This window comes from Strigops habroptila, chromosome 1, assembly GCF_004027225.2.
Source record: "Strigops habroptila isolate Jane chromosome 1, bStrHab1.2.pri, whole genome shotgun sequence".
Lineage (NCBI taxonomy): Eukaryota > Metazoa > Chordata > Aves > Psittaciformes > Psittacidae > Strigops > Strigops habroptila.
The window spans coordinates 130,162,054-130,179,280 of NC_044277.2; the positions used below are offsets into that span (position 1 = coordinate 130,162,054).

At 39.7% G+C, this 17,227-nt stretch overlaps 1 long non-coding RNA gene across 1 annotated transcript; it reads left to right on the forward strand.

The window, feature by feature from the left end:
- Positions 1-6,297: 6,297 nt before the first annotated feature.
- On the forward strand, positions 6,298-15,215 carry LOC115614200. The gene is made up of 3 exons (XR_003993649.1): positions 6,298-6,357; positions 14,416-14,604; positions 15,120-15,215. It is a non-coding gene; the product is annotated as an uncharacterized LOC115614200 (long non-coding RNA).
- Positions 15,216-17,227: the final 2,012 nt, after the last annotated feature.

Below are 17,227 nucleotides of genomic sequence, written 5' to 3' on the forward strand. Positions count from 1 at the left end.
GCATTCCATGTGCCTATTCCATAACCCATTTACCATTAATGGAAACGTTGAAGGTTCCTTCAATTTGCCACGGAATTTCTCTCTTTTCCAGAAGCATTTGGATAAAAGATTTATAGCTTGCAGAGGATTTATAACAGGTTCTGGTAGTTGGGAATTTTTCAAGTGGAATGTTTCATAGAATCATTCAGCTAGCACAACTGAGGTATTTTTCTGTCTAGTTTTACTCTAGTTTGTTGGGTATTATTTGTTGTTTTGGGGTTGGTTGGTTTGTTTGTTTTTAGCAAGGATCGAAAATCATCTACTTCTAAATGGCCAGATCAAGGAATATAGGCATTTCTTTAACGTACATGAGCAGGGGTGTGCAGTGTGAGATTCATACTATGTAGATTGCCTATCATTTATGCTTTTCTGTATGGAAAATGCCTGGTCTTGAACCATTTAATAATTTCTTATAATAATGTTTTTTAGCACGAAGTTTTCATTTAAAAAAAAAAATAAATTATGTCAAACTTTAGAGTTTCCCATAGGAAGAAACCCTTTCTGTTCTAAAATTGGAGACCATAAATATTCAGGGTTTTCTTTACCAGGAGTTCATTTTACAGGATTTCTAGGATTTTTCCCCCTCTCTTTCGCACCTGTCCCATATGCTGTTTCCTAGCCTAGGTTTTCATTAAGACCTCTCTTATTGTATTCCTAAATTGCTATAGTTTTTTATTTTAATAATCTCCTGCTTCTTGCTAAAACCATTACAGAAACACATAGACTGGACAAAAGAAGCACTCCGTCTCAAATATTTATATTGGAAAACTCTTTTGGAAAGTATTTCAGTTGAATGAGGTCTCTGTTCCATATCCACTTATTATGGAAGCATAGCCCACAGTAGAGTTTAAAATTGAATATAAAATTTGCAGGGAAAGAGGTGTTTCTCAAAGAAAGTTTGTACTGCTGGTCTGAAATTCTGTTAAGTGTTAATTTTTAAGTTGATTTAAGTTCAATGCATATCTTTGTGTCACTTTTGCATATGTCAAAGGAAAGTCCTGGGACAAATTCTTGGAAGAACCCAATCTCAAAGCTGGCTGACCTTTAGGTGTTGACATGTTTGTCAAAGCTGTAGAAGATTTTTAAAACAACTAAAAAAAAAACCATTAAGAGAAGCCTGCTCTCCGTACACTTAGACACATTCAGACTCTTAAAAACTGTAGCTGAATCCATGAGATATTGATTTACTTGCATAGTTCAATTTACTAAAACTACTGCTGATAGGTAAGGTGGGTGTACCCTAAGTGATGCATATGCATCTTTCAGGAGTGGCTTGAAAGATTTTTGAGTTTGTCCATCAACAAGTATATAAAACACTATCCTCTTTCTAATTGCTTTCAGTTAGTTCTACTTCACTCTTATAAATACATATCCTCTGCTTACAGCTTTATAAATCTAAGGATATAATACATAAAATTAAACAGGTAAGTGGAAAGCCAAGAAAGTGAAAGCCGAACAAAGTGAACTAATATTTTTCTAGGCAAATATTTTCTCTTATCCTGTTATAATTTTTACTTGGGCATGCCAGATTTTCATCACCTTCTTTTGTCAGTTCCTAATAGGAAATTTCCATAACTAGATGTGGAAGAAATCTTTATTTAAAGGAAAAAAAGGTATTTAAGCATGAACAGGATTCTGGATGGTGTACCTTTTCTCACTGAAGTCTTACGGTGTTTATTGACAGCTACCATTAAAGCTTACTGCTGCTGGTAAAGGGAAAAGAAGTCAACATAATTGAAGGAGGCAAGAATTACTTGAGATTGAGATGAGGGGGATGAGAAAATATCCAATTAGCAGAAAAAAAAAAGTGATATAAAAGACTACATTACAAAACAGGACGCTAAAATCCAGGAACAAACCTGAATGGGATCTGAAATTGTAATAGAGGAGTAGGAAAAGTAGTAGTTCCCGTTTTGAGATAGAAGGAAGTGGAGGATAGGTAGAATTGTCCCTTTGCAAATACACATTTTTTTTTCTCCTTTTGACTTGAAATAACACTGGTCATGCACATGATGCAGGCAACTTCTTTCTGTCTTGATGAGCAGTAGAAGTCACTGAGTACTCAGTAGAATCACTACTAAAAGTTCTTTAAAAGTAGAAATCCTTGTTAGGATTTACAGGCACAGTGGAATAGGTTAAAAGTAGAGTCCCCCAGGAGTTGTGCATGGGCATAGTAAATGTCAGTCATCTTGGATCTGTTACCATCTGTTTATATCAAGACAAGAAATCATTTTTTACAGGCTGTCATAAACCAGAAATATTTTTCTACTTAGACAGAAAAAATTCAATTTCCTTCTGTTTTTTTCTTCTCTTACAGCAGCATGAAACTACACAAAAATCGAGTTGGTAACCTTGATGGAATAAAAATACTCTGGTTTAAATGGTAGGAGCTTAAGATGTGAAATAGCAATACATTTAAGGTCCTACTTTTAAATGTGGCAGAACTGATTTCACTGTATTCCAACATGAATTTACTGAAAACATTCAAATTTTGTAATATTCAGATGTATTATGGTCAATATGGCTTTTGCATTAAACCCAATACATGCTTCTACATTAACATTTATACATTTTACTTCTGTTGAACTAAATGTATGAAGCCTCTTCTGCAACTAATATTGAAACCTTTGCATAGCCTTCTCTTTTTATAATTCAGGCTTTCAAAAATAGTTTGCCATTGTGGATCACCTAGAAACCACTCTGCTACTTATTGCTGCTATTTAGCCAGTGAGTGACTGTGCCTTTGTTCTTCCTTTAGTTATGACTGTTCAATAGCCTCTATCTTCTGTTTGGTTTAGCACAGTGGTCTGTTACCACTGTTAGAATAAAATTTGTTAGTCTTTGAAGAACTCTATTAGATGTATTAGATTGTTATCTAATTGATTGACAGTAGCTGACTGATCACCCAGTAGCATGTGTGTGAAGAGCAGAGAGCTGGAGAGCAACAGAGCAGGCAACAAGCCAATATGTAAAGAGGCATTACCTGCAAAAATGCTAAGTTTCATCCTGTCTTTATTTGATCTCTTCCATTTCTTTGAGTTCTGCATGTGGTCTGCAGAAAAAAAAAGTCATTATCCTTGGTCTTGAGAAGATACAGGAACACATGCAGTGAAAAAAGTTGTCTGAGCCAAATATTCATTGCAACCAACCCATGCCAGTTGGACACGATGTGGTGAGTAAAATCAAAAGTGAAATTTATTGGGAAAAATTATAGCAGATTTCAAAGGTGTCATAGGTTCGGAGAAGGAATTTTGGGGGATTACCTTTTTGTCATATTGAAGAAATGAAAATTCATGTATCACAGTAATCCGTATAATCCATTTAAACGGATTCATATAGACTTCACAGGATGTCCCATGTAATCCATCAGCTAAATTAGCTAGCCAAAACTTTCCACAAAGATTCTACAAACAGAATTTTATAATAAGGACCAGAAAATGACTTTTTGAAGGTGCCAACCTTTTCATTTTGGAGAACAAAAACTATTTAACTACTTCACTGAGACCTTAGGGATCAATATCTATTTTATGCACATCTAGTCGACTCTCACTTTATGTCCCTCAGGATTTAAGATTATGATTTCAAATTACTGGTGAATTTGTCTGCAAATCATCTATTAATTGTCCTTCTGACTGGCCAACTAAGAGACTTGACTATCCACTCTACATATCCTCTTGAATGTTATTCATTATGCTACAGCTGCTACAGCTAGCAACAGCTAGGGACAAAATTTATGTTTAAGTTTTCAACCAAACTCTTGCTGAATTGCATAGCTAGAAGACCTTCTGCTTTGCTGAATATTTGAGACAAGATTTAAAGAAACAAAAAGATTATCAGAAAAGAATAAGGCAAATAAAATTCAAGGACAATTTATGTCAGTTACCAAGGCTGCAGAAGAAGTCAGTAAGATATGTAGGGTCAATCTTGAGGATTTTTAGTCCTTGTTTAATGATAGAATGATTTTATTTGCTTTAAAGAATATTGCACTTGGTTTCAGCCCCAAGGACATGGGAATTTACTTGCCTTCAATAGGTAGGTAGGTAGATAGACAGATAGATAAAGACTTTTCCACCAGTGCCCATTTAAGTTTGTAGCTAGCTTTGGATGTGACCCAAGAGGCAGGTTGGTTTGTCTGTGGGGAAGCCCTGAAAGCCCCCTGCATTTATACCAGAACAGCTATTTTCTCTGCTTCACAGAAAATAGAAAATTTTCTGTGATCCCAGAAAAGTAGATCAAGGAAGTGAGAAGCTATATTGCACAGACTGATGGCTCCAAAGAGCAAGAGAAGTTGAAAGAAAGGCGTTCTTTTGCTGTTTCCTTGAGAGATGGAAAGTGCTCTAAAAGTTGGTTACGTGCTGAATGTTGATCAAATGAAGCATGAAAAGCAAATGGATGACACTGGCGCGAGAGCCAAGCTCCAAGCCCTAGCAACAGTGCTGAGCTCTGGCTGGCCCCTGCAGGGGGGAAAGTAATCCCCTTTTCTAAAGCTATAAAAACAAAGGTGCTCACAGAAAAGAAACCATGGGAAGAAATGTAATGTCCCCTACAGAAGGATGATAGAAAAATTCATGAAGGAGCACTACAGTTTCTTGCACAAGGTGGGAAGGCAAGCCAGCTCCAAAGGTCTGCGGGGCAGCAGCCTGGCGCTTAGTGGATTGCTGTCACTAGGCATTACCTGTCTCTTTGTGCTCCACTTCCGAGAGAGCTTTACAGGCAATAGAGCAGGGCTCTGTGTAGTCAGAGCTTTGCCCACCTACCAGTATTGGGTTTTGGGGTATGCTGGTAGTAGAGTTCAACTCATAGTCACTGTTTTGTTTTCCCTAGATGCAACCAGTTTGTCTTGAGAAGAAGTTCCATGATTACAGAGTTCTTCTAAATGCCCATGGCCTCGTATTGTGTAAGGGTGTTGTTGCATTAGTCACATATTTTTCTGAAATGGGTGGCCATCTACAGAGATGCTCTATAGTTTGGCTGACCAGCAGGTGGGCTGATTGAGGAATGAACAGCCTGTCAATGCTGAACGTAAGTGATCTCCCAGAGAAACCCATCACACCCCACGTGACACTGGCTTTCTTTGCAGCTGGCATAATGGATGTTTTTCCAAACATCTACAGATTTTTTGCTTTCACTGGGTTGAAAACATATTTTCTGCAAATATCAGTATTTTGTTTGTGCTTAATCAAACACAATCAGGCAGCTCTGTCAGCTGTGAAGTTGGGAAGGCAAGCACTAGTGACCTGGATTTTTGTTTGGGTGGTTTTTTTTTTTTTTGGTTTGTTTCTTTTTTTTTTTTTTTCTGGCGGCAGCGGGGGTTAGTTTGGCAAAAAGCAAATCAAAAACCAAGGAGCAGTTTTAAATAGCAGTAGGAAATATTTATTACGCAGTGAGTGTGACTTCAGAAAGCAACTCTCCCTGCACCAGTGTGTAAGAGGCAGTTACTCTTCTCATGACCTGAAGTTTAACTAAGATCTGCCCAAATGAAACCTCGGTAGCTACAGCGCTTCCCTCTGAGCCCCTGTCCTGGTTGGCTGGGTCCTAGGGGATGTGGTGGCGCTGGGTGTGGTGTGACATTTGCAGTCTGTTTTCAGTCTAAGAGCTTCCATCTGACGGGCTGTCCTGCTATCCCCAGAGCATGCTGGGGAGCAAGTACGGGCAGAATCATAGAACGGTTGGGTTGGAAGGGACCTTAAAGATCATCTGCTTCCAACAGCCCTGTCGTGGGCAGGGACACCTTCCAGGTTGCTCAAAGCCCCATCCAACCTGGTCTTGAACACTGCCATGGATGGAGCATTTACAACTTCGTTGGGCAACCTGTGCCAGTGCCTCACCACTCCCCCAGTAAAGAATTTCTTCTTTAGGTGTGTAACCCAAATCTCCCTTGTTTAAGTTTGAACCCATTGCCCAATGTCCTGTTACTACAGTCCCTGATGAAGACAGCAAGCAGTTAATTTAGGGCAGGTTTGCAAACATTTGCGATGGGGGATGCTGAGATAGGGACCCACATTTCACACATTCCCGGCGGGAGGTGGTGGGATGTTGATGATGTGCGAGCGCTGTTCCATAAGGACCCGATGCTGTAAAAGCTCACCAATTCCTTCAAATGCGGCCGCGCCGCCTGCGTTCTTCTCCCTCGCCCTCCCGCGGGGGCTCCCCCGCCCGCCCCGGGGCTGCCGCAGCGGCCAGCGGGCCGAGCCAGCCCCGCTCAGCCGGCGGAGGGAGCAGCGCCGTCCCCCGAACTCCGCGCCTGCCCCTGGCGACGGCAGCAGCGGGCGGGGAAACGGGGACCGCCGTCCCCACGGAGCCGGGACGCTGTGAGCGGTAAGGACGGGGCGGCGAGGGGTGTGTGCGCCGGGGTGGGGAGGAGTAAATCGCCGCGGCGGGGCAGCGGAGCGGTGCCCTCACGCCGGCTCCGGGAGACGGACCCAGGCGCCGCGGAGTACCCCCTGCCCGCGGGAGGCAGCGCCGGCCGCCGCCGCGGGTGCCTGCTGCCGGCCCGCGGGGGACCGCGGCGAGCTCGTGGTGGGCTCTTCCCAGATATTTAGAAGGTTTTTGGTGTGTCCCCCGGCGGAGTGAGGAGTGGGGAAGAAGCGGGTTTGTGTTTCTCTTCTATACGTGGGGGGTTTTTTTCGATTCAGAGGGTTGTGTTATTTTGCGTCTAAAGAGAGGACAGTGAGAATGGCATCTCGCAATGAAATGCAGTTTCAGCCCCGAGAAAAGAGTTTTTCTTTTTTTTTTTTTTTTCTCTTTTTCGGAGGGGTGGACAAAACCTCAAGCCGATTCCAAATTCTTGGTTTGACCAGGAGGCACAAAAATTAACTGTTCGTGTAACTCTTCTTTGTATCGCCTTGAGGCTCTGCTTGTATCTCATCTCAAATATGCTGAAGACATCTTAAGAATAGTTTAACTTTGTGGTAAAAACCAAAGGGTAGAAATACTGATGCTTTACAGTGATGATTTTCCTCCCGTCTTCACCTTCCCTCTCTTCCCTTGAATGTATGTGGCTTTGAAGATCTTCTGTGCCATTTACTTTGACAAAGTAATTGGTTTCTTCCTCTGCTGTACCGGCTCTGTGGCATTTGTGCTGAGAACTAGAGATATGAGAACTGTGTAAAGCTTGGTCCTGGATAAAATGCTTTGTGGCAAATGGGTTGTTTTCATGAATGTAGTATCCTCAACTGGAAAATCTGTGAAAACTTTACTTGTGCATAGCATAGCTCTCTTTCTCCCCCCTCTCCTTCTGCTGATGGAGTTGTGCTTGTGCTATGGCCAGTACTCTCCCTATTTCTTACCTCTAGTTGTGATCTACACCAGGAGCATGCTGACTTTCTCCAAGAGGGTTATTCCTCTGCTGAGGAGCTGTCTCAGCCCCTCTTAACCCACTGCCTGATATCATTCAGTGGACTACAACCTAACTAGAAGGGTCCCTTAATGCTACATGTGCTTGTTGGCATGACGGAGTGAAGTGTTTACTTGTTAGCATGGCCCCAGGCTGCACACAGTTTAGCCTGTTCTCTGTTATGACTTTCAACTTTTTCAGGTTAGAAGTATTTTGCTTCAATGAAAATTCAGATTCTGTATTTCTGAGCCAGCAGTGAAATTCCTAGTAACTTGCACAGCTGCCAAGCCATGAAATACAGAGCCCTGGCAAACAAGATTTTGAAGAGTTAGTTTATTTTTGGACATGAATGCATAATTTGTGATGAGATTATGTTGTTTGAAATATTCTTTTGGTTTCCACTGACTGAAGAATTCATGTGTATAGAGTGGAACAGACTTAGGTCTGCAGCAATCTCATCTCACATCCTAAAATGCAGCGTTGCTGGTATCTGGAGGTGTGACCCTGATTCTCTATCTGTTAGCCGCAAAACAGGCTCTCTGGAAGATGAGAATATATAGCCTTTTGTCAGAGTGTAGACAATTAAATGCAATTACACATATTGAAATATGGCACCGATGAAATGTTGTAGTGTGGTATCCAGGAATGGTTTCCAGAAGATTATTTGCATGGTCATATTTTCAAGCTCAGGGGCTTGGAAAAGGTCAATGTACATCCATGGGGAAGCTGGCAAAGCAGGTTCAGGAGGAAGACCAGGACATATATGCATATTCATGTTGTGTAGGTGTTCTGAAAAACATTCTTTGGATTTGCAACTTACCTATTTGCATACCATGCTCTCTCCATTCAGTCCCACTAAAACATGCTGAGATTTTGACTTTTATGATGCATCGGTTGTTGGAGAGCTCTGATGGGTAGCTGAGGCTCTCCTTGTCTTGTTCATTTTGTCCTCAGCATTAGTGCAACAGTGACGTTGTCAAACTGATAGCCTGCATTTTACTTGCCTCAGGTGCCACCTGAGGTGGTGCAGAAAGCTACCTATGCTAGGAGGAAGACCACAGAATGCCTTGGAATGGAGAACAACAGAAAGGACCCATAGTTTGGGAAGCTTTCTCAAACACTGCTCCAGCATACAGTCAGTTTCATAGAAGAGGTATTTATAGCCAAATACTTGTTAATAAAGCAGCAAATACAAGGGTGAGATTTTAACTAGCACCAGAGACAACTGATGCAAAGTAACTCTTACGAAAGGAAAACAGTGCCTCTTTAAAAAAACAGTGCTGCCTATATAATCATCAGAGATAGCTTGTTGCCGGAGGCTTAGTTTTGTGTAGCACATCACTCACACTTTTTGTTGCTTTTTGTAAAATGGATGTGACTGCTGTCATCTGAATTGTTTATGGCATGAAATATATATTCTTTCCGATGCTCAGGTCTCTAGAGCCATTCCCAGTGCAGTGATAGGACACGTCCAGTATATGTCACTGTGAAAGATGAGGCATGAGTCACTTCCCTTGTGGGCAGTGATGAGTAACCCCCTCTCCTTTGGGAGCAGTGGCATGGTGAAGCTACCATGCCAACAGATAGGCACACAGGGAATCACCACCTCAAATCAGCTCTCTGCTGACTGCATGATGTAAAAAGTATTTATTAAGTCACATGATTAAAGGCTTTTACAGCTCATAAAGGAGGAAAGCTCATAAGAAAGTAATAAGAAGCAGAAGTATTTAGTTTTCCACCAGTTTCCCCAACTTTTTTGCTGCTTCTGAAATGTAAGTCATAAGAGATTCGAATGTAAGGTTTCAGAACTCAGAAGAGTTATTAGGATTAAGCTGTAAAAACCAAATACTTGCATGAGATTTTCTTAAAGAATAGGGCAAAAGTATTTAAATTCATACATGCACTATTTCTTTTAGTGTACATGTCTTAAAGTTTCATAGAAACCTCTTGCTTTAGTAATGACACTGTATTAGGGCTGGATGTTTGGGGCATTTTTTATTGTTTTTGTCTTGTAAAAGTTCTGGGAATAACATGTATTATTTCATTTTGAAGTGTAGCTGAGTCTAAGTGAATGTCTTAAAAAGTACAGATCAGACTCCTATCTTTGCTATAAAAATTCCCTTAGAATTGCATTTGAAGCTCTGCTTTAAGCCAATGGTGGATCTGTGCTTGGTACGAAAAGGCAACACCATGGATGTAAAGGTGTTGTCTGTTCTTTCCAGGCCCTGGGTCATGCCTGTGGTTCTGACCCTGATTATCTGGGACTCTTTCCCAAAATGTTGCGAAGTGTTGGCTCATCAAAATAGCATGTTTTTAAATGGAAATACTCTAGGCCTGAGAAAATTTTTGTAATTACAGATCCAGGATCAAATTTTGAATGGATGAAAAGACCAATATAGGAGTTCACGTCCATAGTCGGGATTCTGGAAACCCAAGTTTAAGACCAGGACAGCCAAACAGGTTTCACAGAACAGTTTTAGTTGTTGCTTTTGCATTTCTGTGAAAAATTGGTGTTTCAAGAGGGGAATAAACGTGTGCCACTTATGCCAGAGTACTACAGATACTGTGGATAAATACTGATGGCAGTGACAGAAAGAATAGTTTTCATCTTCCTGTCTTTTTTAGCACTTTGTTAGAAGCAGATTTCAGGCTGGTCATTATCTCGGCGGTTTGATCTTGAGAGACAGCGCTTATGAATAGGGGCAGGGATAGAACCGCAACTCTCCTACCGAGACAGAAATCTCTGCCTGATTGAAGCCCATGACAAAACTCCTGTCAACTTCAAAGGGGAAGGATTTCAAGCACAGCAACCCGAATGCATCTGAAATCCACTGTTGGGCAGTTTGGAAAGGTTAAGGGTTTTTTTTTTTTCTCAAAGATTATTAAGGAAAAGAAAAAGACTGAGAGCAAATCGTGACTAGCATAAAGAAAAGAGAAGAGGAAGTTGACAGCTAAGTTCACAGTTCATTGCTAGGTCTGTGTTTATTAAGGAAGCTGATTTTTGTGAAACCTGATATAAGCATTCAGTTGGCTTGGTTATTTCTGCTTAAAATGAGAGTGGGATTACTTCTCCTTTGGTTTGAAGTTATGGAAACAAATGTTTAGGATTTGATTGTCACAAAGGCATCTGTAGCACTGCTGTGACTGTTTACTTACCTAGAGAAGCCAAAACTTCCCAGCAGTACCACCTGCTAAAGTTTTTAAGTTAAATATCTCATAACTTCAGGTCTCCGTGTGTTGCTTGTCTGTATTATGAAAAAAAACCCACCCCATTCTTCAGCTGAAAGTGCTTAAAAACTTATTTTAAAGTTATCGTATTTTAAAACCTTTTCCAAAAGAAAGACTAAATGGGAATGGAAGTTTATAGATTTTTGGCATGAATTTAGTGCTCACCCAGCATATGCATAAGGAATTTCATTTATAGCCTTGATATTTAAATCTAGTCTCTAAACTCCAGTGACATCTCATACCCTGACTTCAGTGCTCCACAGCAGAATCATAGAATAGTTAGGGTTGGAAAGGACCTTAAAATCATCTAGTTCCAACCCCCCTGCCATGGGCAGGGACACTTCGCACTAAACTGTGTCACCCAAGGCTCCATCCAACCTGGCCTTGAACACTGCCAGGGATGGAGCATTCACAACTTCCTTGGGCAACCCATTCCAGTGCCTCACCACCCTCACAGTAAAGAACTTCTTCCTTACAGCTAACCTAAACTTCCCCTGTTTAAGTTTGAACCCCCTAAAATGCCTGTCTTGTTCCTCTTTTCCATACTGAAGCAAACCCTATCAGATTTATGAAGTTTGGGCAGTTTGAGAGGTCTATTATGTTAAGGGAGCATAACTTCCTTCATAAAGACACAAATGAGCCCATTAAATTAATGTCTGCCTTATGAGTCTCTAGGGAGCATGCAAGCAGTGAAAGGCATCCCCTTTTCATGAGCAAGATGGGAACTGCCTGGGCAACAGATCTTAGGAAGGCTTCTGAGGAGGGGAGAAAAGGATGCCACAGGCCCTGCTGCGGACTTGCATGGAATGTGAGCTTCAAAGTGCTGAAGAAACACAATTTGTTACTCTATCAGGGCCTAATAAATTAGGCCTCAGGAGAGGGATGATGGTTAAAACAGATAAATGGAAGCACTGTGCTCCTCATCCTAGCTTCCCTAGCTCGTATTTTTGCCCACTTGCTTACATGCCACAGTTGAGTAATTATTGCAAAGCAACAGGTATGCTGAGGCTGCTCTTCTGCTATTCATGTCTTCACTGTCAAAACAAGTAAAACTGGACCCTTAAACTTAACCTTGAGTTTGTAACTACTTGTGCAAGAACAGACTTGCATCACTATTTTCCTTATTGCTTCCCTTCTGTTATTTTTCAGCTTCTTGTTTGTAAATCACTCTGTCAGCAAGAAGAGCGAATGGGAGACAGTGTGGATGTAGCAGCGCATCTTCAGCTGTGCTAGGCCCTGAAATTGATTTCATAGCAAGGGTCCACCTCCCTGAATTCTGTAACTCAGATTACTAATCAGTTTTGATGTTTGGCAATAATATACTTTGAGCCTTATGAAGTGACTGAAGTCCATACAGTGATGAAGACATTCCTTCATGAAGCTCACTTCGGATGGTGACATGAAGTTTTAGTTAATCAATGGCTTGGACCTGATTCAGTAAAATGATTCGATTTGGGCATGTGCTTAATTTTGTCATGATAAAGAGTAACATACTTAAAGTTCCTACATGCTTTCCTGAACAGAACTCTGTAGTGACGTGGTTTAAGAAACAATGTGGAGAGAAGTTAGGAAATGTTTAGTTAGTGAAAGAAGATGAAATAAATGTGTGAACTGGAACAAAATTCATAATCAACATTACGTATTTGCACCACAGAAAAAATATCTTTCCAAAGGATATTATAGGTGCCTATTTCTAGGAAACAATTTACAACATGGGCCTACAGCCTGCAAGGAAACTGGCTATAAGTGGTATATATTAGTGGCTATTAAACTGTGGAAGGGGGGTTTGTGCTACTAATACGATATATTTCTCCTGTTAGGAAAATACTGAGTATAGGGGATACAGAACTATGCCTGTTCCCCTCTCCCCTCCTCCCCATCTGTCTCTGTTTTCTGTAGCAAGGAGGGGAGAAATAATACAAGTGGTATAAACTTCTGTGTTTCTGAAGCTGCTCAGTATTCTTTTTCAACTGACCGAGCAGTAATACTGCCCCAAAACATGATTTCCACCTACAGTACAATTTGACTGAGATTCAAGTACGTATTTGTGTTGACAGAAAAGGAAAATGTAAAGTTGGGTTTTGATTCAAGTAGTCATGAGTTTGAGAAGTGGCTTGAGTTAGTTTCTCAGATTTAAAGCAGCAGTTTGCAGTACGTCACCAATAGCCAAGTTACTGTTGCTACTGTTATTACTGATTTGTAATGTTACTCCTCCTCCTCTGCCTCCAGGTGTTAATGCCTATTCTAAGCAATAAGTAAAACCATACCTCCCGGCCAGGTAGTGTTTCCCACGATATGAAGCATCACGTGGAAATCATGAAAAGCAAACCACAAATTATGAGAGGACTAATGCTGGGAAGAACTCATGTTCCCATTTGCACAGCTGCATTGAGGACTGACTTGTATCGAATATATGCTGAAATAAATAAGGAAAGACTATTGTGTGACCTATACAACACTGGAGGAGGGGGGGGAGAGGAGGCAAAAAAAGTGTGCTGGTTTTGGTGATTTTTAGTCTCGGATGTAAACCAGTAGTGAATTGCATTAATGAGAAACTAATTAAATGCTTAGTGTTCCAAATATTTTTATTACCCATATTTCTTCCCAAGCATTAAAAGGTGTTTGAAAGTATTTTCTGTGCAATTATTTGATTTTAAACAGTTTAATTGCTTTGTCATATGAAAACAAGAATTTCTAGGAATTTATATTTTGGGTTTATCAATTTCAAAGGCAAGACTTAAGCTGTCTGTCGAGTCATCAGAATGGAACCATATGAAGCTATGCTTCCAGAGTACAAAATAGGATTATTCTATTGAATTACCTTTTAACTGTGTTTTTAATAGATTGCACTTCTCTGTTGCCTTGAGCATTTAATGTCAACTGAACTCTTATCATAAAAGGCATCTTACTGTTTTTGATGAGATTAGTACTAATCTCAAAGGATGGCATCAAAAAGGAGTGTGGCAGTAATCCCTGGGATGTGCATCTGTTACCTGTAGAGCAGCAATAATAAGAGCTATCTCCCAGAGAACTCACAGTTCAAGTAAATCAAAGGCTTGATTTCAGTTTAGGACTGTGTACAGAAATGATTGATAATAAATTGTTGGGTAAGAGAAGATTTGTCATCCTGTCAGTAACAAATGATTTGAAGGCTCTTATCAGGGTGAGCTCCTTGCTCTATGTTATGGCAGTGAAGAAGGTGTGCTAGGCAGAATAGTGTAAGTAAGCATGAAGCTAAAACTGAGATGAATTAGCTTAATGAAAGGACCGAAGGGGACAAAATAGAGTGTGAAAGGGAGAATGTAAACTTTAATGTTCCATTAATATTTTATTAAAATGCTTTGCTGTGTATTGTTATTTCTTCTTTTTGTAAACTCCGGCAAAGTGTATTAAAAATATAGTGCATAAAATCTATTATTTATGTTAACCATCAGCATTCATTCAAACACCAAATTACCATGTAACTTACTTATTAGAAAATTAAACAGTAAAATGGATATTTTTCACCTCTGGAATAATTGCAAGGAACCATTCAAAGACTCTGCTGCCAATAATTTATGAGGGGGTGTTTGGCCATGTGTTGATTAGTAAATACATCTGGAAGTGTGACCTGCATCTTCATAAACAGCCTTTTTATCTCTGTCTTCAGGGTTTTTTCTTATGGTTTTCCTCTGGTCAGAACTAAATTCCAAATTTCAGTGATGTTCATCCTTAAATCTAAGGGGAGAGAGGGGGAGGCAGAAGAAAACCTCTGTACTGTCACAGTACAGTTCTTGATTTGAAATTCAGGGGTTTTTTTTCATATTTTGCAGACAAGATCCTAACTCCAGGGCAATGCTACATGCCATCAAATCAACAATTATTAGGTGGTCATATCAGATTCATGATAGTGTGAATGGGGATTCTGCTGAACCTTTCTGCACAGCCTTCATAGAGACCCGCAAACTGAGCTGAACTTCTGGAACCGAAGAAAAGACAATCTTTTATATGTAAATAAACAAGTAAGTGATTTCAGGTATTATTGTAAACATCAAAGAGAACTTTCTTTCTTTTGGTTTGCCTTTCCTCATGCGCTCTGAAAAATGAGACACCAAACTGATTTTTTTGTTGGTTTTTTTTTTTTTTTTGCAAATAGCCTATAGTGGTTTCCCAGAGTAATCAGACTTTGCATAAGTTATCAAAGAAAAACAGAGGTAAACATTAGAGGATAGTGAAAGTGATGAAGGGCAATGCAGGTGTAAGGAATTCTGTTGTTCTTGTCCATCTTTTCTAAATTTCTGCCCATGGCATTTCTCAAACCTTGAAGAAAATGAGGCTGAGAACAAAATCTATATTCAGGAAACAATTACCAAGTTTGGCTATGAAACTGATGCTATTGTTTATTATGATAATCATAGCTTGTTACAACTGAAATGCTCTTTTTAATATAAAAGTTATGCAAGGTTATTTACTTTCGAAATAGGAAATGTTGTTGGTAGCTGTATGTTTAATGCTCTGCTTCTTCTGTGCTTGTCAGCGATGTTGCAATGCCAGGTGATTGAACATTATGAAGAGCCCAGTTCATTCATCACTGAAAGCTTTTGGGGCCTTTCCATGGACTTCAGCTGGCATAGACCAGCCTTTATCTGCTAGAAGATGTGAGACATATTTATTCATTAATTCTATGAGTGCAATTGTAAGTTGCTTGAGTTCTTTCTACCCTTTCTATTCTTTTGACAGGCAACCATGATCTTTAATTGCTTTCTTTCTCCTTTGTTAAATTATAGCTTCAGACTCCTGTTGTTAAAAAAAATTATTAAGATCTTAAACCCCAAAGAAAGCAGCTATTATTCTGCTTTTCAGGACATTTTCAAGGAAATAGAAGATGGTAAGTGTAGAGTGAATGAGATGTATATTTTGTCTGTGTGTAAAGATATGTGTGTGTTACAGAATAATCTATAATTTGTCTTGACATAACAGTGGAAGTCATAATGGTGAGATACATCAGGGCTGCAGGGGCACACACAGCTCAGCAAGCTCCTTCGTGTGCTGAGCTCATTTTTTGTTGTTGTTTGTTTTCTTTTTGTTTTGGTTTTGTGTTTTTGTTTGTTTGTTTAAACTTCATGTGGATACTTTCTTGTCATACAACCAGGTGAGAGATACTGCAGTAGCAAAATCAATTAGTATGTGCATTTTTTCAGGATAATTTTTCAGCATACTTTAGCAGCAGTAAATCTGTAGATGGATAAATTCCACTGCTAAAAGAAATAAAATAAGGCAGTAATAAAGAAATATTTAGCTAATATACTATAATATTTAGCTAATATACTACTTCGTATATGAAATTAAACTTTAATGGGATATAATAAAATTAAAGCTTTTATAATGTTATTCACTTTAGGAAATAGTAGCTCTGTGAACAGTTTACAGGCAGAAGTATTGTCTTGCCTATTTTACTAATGGTTAAAGATCACCATTACAGTTTTGAAATAAAACCTTAAAGTACTCATACATTTACATTTTTAATTTTTAATTACAGGGGTAAAATTTTGGTTTTTTGCTGGAGGTGATAACTTTTAGTGAATAGTGAATAACTTTTAGTTATTAGTGAATAGTGAATAACTGTGAATAATAGTGAATTAGCGAATAACTGAATTATACTTAAACAGTTTTTCTGTTGATTTATGACTAAAACAAAGAATTGAAACTTCTGCAGTTCATCAGGTGCCTTTGGTTAGCAGTCCGCAGTGAGAGAGTGCAAAAACTTCCAGGTCTCTTCTGAACTTTTGAGGCCAGAGATGTGCAGAGTACCTTCCAGGCAAAGGAAAGACATTCTTAACTGGGACCTTGTCACCTGTAGAGGTTGGCGTTGCTCTAAAACTTGCATTTTAATAAAAGTTTTGAGCAGTAAAAGAGCAGACTTTATCTTCACTGAACAGAGACCAGACCAAACCAAACTGCTTGCACAAGTCAGAATCCTTTCCATCTCATCCCATGCAAGCAGCAGTTCAGAGCATGCCCATTGTGCCTTCTGCTGAAGGGCAAAACATCACAAGCTTCTACAGTCTATGAAAGGAAAGAAGTTGTCAGTGTGTGTTAAACATCCCACTTGAAGCAAACATGGAGCCCTTTTCCCCTTTGCTGAAAAATGCCAAGCCATTGAACACAACACTGGAAGGTGCAGTGGAGCACACAGCCCTTTCCAAAATGTCAAGATACACTTGCCTCTTGGTGCCAGATCGTCAGGAGTATTAGTTGATATAATTTCACCCTTTGTGATCAGACCTTGCCTGTCCAACATACACCTCTTTAAAATTACTGCAGACTTCAGACTTTTTAAAATGTCATTCCAAGGTGAAATTTCACATTTCCATGACTTAGTCATCTGCAATCGTTCCTGCTTATCCTCAGTCTGATTGGCAGCACTGAGAGTAACAACAGACATTATAGAACAGTATTAAGCATCCTAGATGAGAACCATCCTAGCCACCTGATGGGCCTCAGTGCAGTTTTGTGAGCAATCTTCTGCTGTAACATACTCCTAAAACCTACAGATCTTTCTCTTTTAAATAAATAAAGGATGATTTTGCTTTCCTTGTTGAGGCTAAGTTAGTTTGGAGGTGATAATCTCTTAAACTGTAGCAT